Genomic DNA, 5,417 nt, shown 5'->3' on the forward strand with positions numbered 1-5,417 from the left:
TTGAAAGTTTTTAAATACTTCTTGCTTTTTTTTTGTTAAAAAACATCTTTTGTGGCTCTAATGGAGCTGAGTGAGATATTGAATCCTAGTTCTTTCAAGTTAAACGAAGTTGTATTTTCTCTTCATGGCTCCTTTAAGAGGGTTCAACGCTGGTTGAGCACTCTCGACATGTCGTAGACACTCGAGTCACGGCCCGGGGGTTAAAAAGAAGCTCCCCTTCACCCCGAGTAGTCCGAGTGGTGCTGGATACCACCCCCAAGCAAGGGAAACAAAAATACCTTAACATAAATACCCCAGAAAGTGGAGGGGAAAATCGCCCCGCCTGTAGCGTAGTGGTTATCGCACCAGACCAGTCTTCTGGAGGTCGTGGGTTCGGATCCCACCTGGCGGGCATTTTTTCTCCACTTTCTTTCTTTCCAAATTCTTCATTTGTTTAATTGACCCACTACATCCTCCCCTTTGCTTTCCGGGGTGTTCTTGACTGCCAACACTTAGTCAACGAGCCCCTCATTTCCTATATATATATATATATATATATATATATATATATATATATATATATATATATATATATATATATATATATATATAGTATAAGTAAACAGTCGGATGCACAGCAAGAACAATAACAAACAAGGTTTACTTACGTAGCGGCAACGGGACTTGCCTTCATCAGAGTAAAGTTACATGATTTTGCTGTCGCAAACATTTCGAACACATTTCTTATATAGGTTTGCAGAAAACTGTTTGAAGGAGCGGAAAAAGTTTCGGAAATGGAGAGTGTGCATACAGTCGGGCTACGCCTATGTTACAACAACAACAAACAACAAAAAAAGGGGGGGGGGGTGGAGCGAGAGAGAGAAAAAGGGGTCGTGTTAACAATGCAGGGTTCAAGGTTGCACCATGACAGGTCAACGTATGCCGCGCGGGCTGCAAGTTCAGACAATGGGGGAAACTGGACAACCGCGGTTTGAAAAGAAAGGGAAGAGTATAAAGTAAGGTATTCAGTGGCTGGGGAGACTGGCTGGGGCGGAAGCGAAGATGGGTGTGCCCCCCGCGGATGAAGAGAATAGATAGGGGGCACAAAAGAGCATTTCACAGAAGCTAGCAACTGAACAGGAAATAGGTAGGGTCACAAAAGGTTAAACATGGATAGATCACAAAGAGTTAAGCATTCTTAAGTGGTGGTGGGAAGGAGGCCTCCTTCCCCAGGACAAATGGCATTGTTGAGCCGCATTAGGCTAATAAAGCTGCTGTATTAGGAGAGTTTCTGCGAATTCTGATGGGAAACTTGAGGTTAGGAATAATAAACATAGTTATAAAAATTATGAGGCCGCTAATTTTAATCGAGGGATAAGCACGTTAGTTTTCCGTAACTTTCATTAATTCCAAGTGTGGCTTACCCAAACTAATAAATGAGATAAGATTCCCGAACCTCGCGGTCGTGGTGCGTTTTGAAGGCGGATTCTAAAATCGTTGCTTTGAGATGTTCAAATGCATGCCCCCCCCCCCCCCCCCCCCCCGTTTTTTTTGTTATTTGTTGTTGTTGTAACATAGGCGTAGCCCGACTGTATGCACACTCTCCATTTCCGAAACATTTTCCGCTCCTTCTCACAGTTTTCTGCAAACCTATATAAGAAATGTGTTCGAAATGTTTGCGACAGCAAAATCATGTAACTTTACTCTGATGAAGGCAAGTCCCGTTGCCGCTACGTTAGTAAACCTTGTTTGTTATTGTTGTTGCTGTGTATCCGACTCTTTACTTATACTATTTGTGCGCGCTTTTTGAGTTTATCTTTCTCTAGACATATATATATATATATATATATATATATATATATATATAGAGAGAGAGAGAGAGAGAGAGAGAGAGAGAGAGACGTCAAAAGTACGCGAGAGACGTCAAAAGTACGTCAAAAGTACCATATCGACCACGGATATAGTTGACCCAACACTGCTTCATAACGCAATGACAACCTTACCTTCGTTCGAACATCATAGTATATCCCAAGCGTTTCTCCTCTTGCAGCTTACACCAAACACATTCGGTTTAAACATGCATTACCAGCTAAATTTCCTGACTGTTACTATTTGATTCCACTATATACAACATATGTTAAGATGGTTTTATAAAATTCGTTTTATCGCTGAATATTTTTTAGCAAGAAAACACCAATCGCTGCTGAAAGTGTACTTAAATAAGCTCCCCCACCCACACGCCTGTGCACCGGACGCAGCTGTATTCAAAAAGCTTAGAAGGATATTGCTTCCGGAAGTGCTTTAAAATAGGGACAAAAATAAATAGTAGGTATCAATAAAGGTCCAAATGAATTTGAGCACATGGTTCCGCCAAATATTTTCGGCGCCTATTTTGTTTTAACATGAAGTCTTAACACACAAGGCACTGTACCTGGTCAAGTAGGCACATCGCCAGCTATAGTTTTTCAAGTCCATCAATCAGGAGATTGTAGTGTTCAGCGTATGCCTAAAAAGGCAAGAAAAAAGTGCAGCGAGAAGAAAATAATTGGTAACCCAGATTTGAGATGGGCCTAGGGTCGCATGATGTGTGTAGAGGCAAAGCTTGTACGCGGTCAATATTTGCGTCCGTTGCGCCGCTGGTATGGAGAGCTTCATTACGGGGTCATACGTTTTGTTCTCGCTTTATTGTGCACAAACGCCTCACTCAATCTTGTTATTGAGGTCCTTTGGGTTCTTTGACCTAGATCAAGATAAAGCCCAGGGCGTCTATATAGGGATGGGACGCGTGGACCCATTACACCGTTATAAATGCAGAGTAATGACCGTTCATCAATAGGCGAGGTGATGAAAAATGGTTTCTACGCAGTAAATGGTGGTGTGAATGGGTGAACCGGATGGCTTGCCGTCTTTCTAGGAAGAACGACGTCGCGAGATATCAATGATTGCCACCTTTTATATTTGTTGACCTACCAATCATTACCGCGCCCACACTAAAATCCCAAGTCCAGTTTGCTATGCGTCTTTTGAAGCCTGTACATTTTAGTGTCACCGCCGAAAGAAGTACAAGGCTTCCAAGACTACCGTAATCAATATTACGGGAGGCACCGTTTTTTTAATATAATGTTGCCATCGCCAATTGCTAGTAATAGTATTGTTTTCATACGACAGTGAGTGCACTTGATTGTCATATTCGGAACAAAAGCTAGAATCATGTGATCTTGGAGAGTGAATACAGGGCCGATGCTAACATTTTAACAGAAAGTGACAAAGTCGGAATCAATATTCACCTGATTCCATCCAAATACGTGCCGACCAAGATATGTTCGGCGCCTGCGTATGGCAGCGACACCGTGAATCGAGGTTAAACAATGGGAGTACTTTGAATTTAACAAGCACAAAATATCTAAAATGGATGTATTGCTGAAGATCGACAGCACAAAAGTTTATCACCATGATTTCGAAGGCCGCACGTGTTGAAGCGCATAAGAGAATGGTATGATCTTGCAAAGAATGACTGTCCGTATTTAGCTTAGATGAACGTAATTATGGCACTGCTGCGACGGTAGGTTAAAACTTGTAAGCGAAAGACGGAAATGTTCGCCAAGTCTGTAGTACGGACTGCCCGACTGTTCTCAGTTTTCGTGGCCGTCATCTGGGAGCGCACCACCCAGAAAAAGTTCCATTGTTTCCCGTTGTATTCATGAATAACAAGATAAAATTAGGGCCATTACGATTCTAAGAAGACGAGTTCACTCCTAAAATATAATCTACACTGAGCGAGTACAGAGTCTAAACACATTTTGTCTTGCCTGGTGTCACGCCGCTAAGACCCATTTGACTGACATGGTCTGTCTGGCCACTCTGAACTGGCCACATAGGGGCGGTGCAACAAAGCGTCATATGTGCGTTATTTAAGAAAATCTTTTTGCTAGAGCAACATCCCTCCCATACATCAAATTTATTAAGAATAGTTTATATTGACCTTCCCGAACCATCAGGGCCCGTGAGTATTGATTCATACAGACCACTCACAGTAACATCAGTGGTGTATAGATTCGTAATGCAGGCGATAAAATCAGAAATTCAAGCATGGATGGAAGAAAATGAAATACTTGGGGAACTGCAGAATGGATTTAGACAAGACAGGCGACTGGATGACAATCTGTTCGTGATAACGCAATGCTTTGAAATTGCGAAAGCACAGAATAGACCACTATGGATTACGTTCTTGGACATTAAAGGGGCATATGACAACGTAAACAGAGAACGGCTGTGGAGAATGTTGAAACTCCAGGGATTAGATGACGAGTTAGTACAGTTCCTTATAGCAATCTATAAAGACAATAGAGTGCACCTGACTTGGGAAGGACAGAAATGCGCCCAGCAGGTCAACATCCATCGGGGACTGAAACAGGGATGCCCTTTGAGCCCAATACTGTTCATGCTTACATGGCAGGGTTAGAAAAGAAACTGGAAGAAAGTCAACTAGGGTTTAGCCTAACCCATATGCTGCAAGGCGAAGTGGTACAACAGCATATTCCGGGAATGTTATACGCAGACGACATTGTTCTTTTAGCAGATAACCAAACCGATATGCAGCGGCTAATAAATATTTGCGGACAGGAAGCCACTGACCGCGGGTTAAATTTCGGTGCAGAAAAATCAGGAATAATGGTTTTCAATGACGCTACCACCGACGTAGTGTCTATCCAGCAAGGCGAATTACCTAGAGTCAAGGAATATAAATATTTGGGAGTGTGGATAAATGAAGGGGATAACTACTTAAGTACTCACGAGGAGCAACTTAAGGTTAAGGGAAAGCGAAACGCAGCTATAATGAAGCATAGAGCTCTGTGGGGGTATAACAAATATGAAGTAGTAAGAGGAATGTGGAAATGAGTAATGGTTCCCGGTCTCACGTTTGCGAATGCTGTACTCTGCTTAAAATCAGACGTTCTATCACGCCTTGAAGTAAACCAGAGAACGGTAGGATGTCTGGCCTTAGGCGCGCATGGAAAAACAACTAACGAAGCAGTTCAGGGAGATATGGGCTGGGCGTCGTTTGAAGTTAGAGAAGCTCAGAGTAAAATATGCTTTGAGATGAGGTTGAGGGCAATGGATCAACGAAGGTGGGCAGCTAAGGTTTTTAGGTACCTATACTTGAAAAGCGTGGACACGCAGTGGTTAAGAAAGACTAGAAGGCTAACGATGAAATACGGAAAGAAGAGTGGGGAATCCAAAACAGCCAAGGTAATCAAAAAAGAGGCAAGGCAGATTGAAACGAATAAATGGAGGGAAAAAATGCAAGCCAAAACGTCGTTAGAGATGTACAGGGCTGAGACGATGAACATCAGAAAGGAAAATTTCTACGATAATTCCCAGGGCAGTGCTTTGCTTTTTGAGGCTAGAGCAGGTTGCCTGCGAACTAAGAGTTTTGT

The 5,417-nt window shown here is 42.6% G+C and overlaps 1 non-coding gene across 1 annotated transcript; it reads left to right on the plus strand.

Annotated features, from left to right (window-relative positions):
* Positions 1 to 318: 318 nt before the first annotated feature.
* Positions 319 to 391, plus strand: Trnat-agu (transfer RNA threonine (anticodon AGU)). The gene has a single exon. It is a non-coding gene; the product is annotated as a tRNA-Thr (tRNA).
* Positions 392 to 5,417: the final 5,026 nt, after the last annotated feature.

This window comes from Haemaphysalis longicornis, unplaced genomic scaffold (assembly GCF_048455015.1).
Source record: "Haemaphysalis longicornis isolate Haplotype H1 unplaced genomic scaffold, Haemaphysalis longicornis Haplotype H1 scaffold_1, whole genome shotgun sequence".
Lineage (NCBI taxonomy): Eukaryota > Metazoa > Arthropoda > Arachnida > Ixodida > Ixodidae > Haemaphysalis > Haemaphysalis longicornis.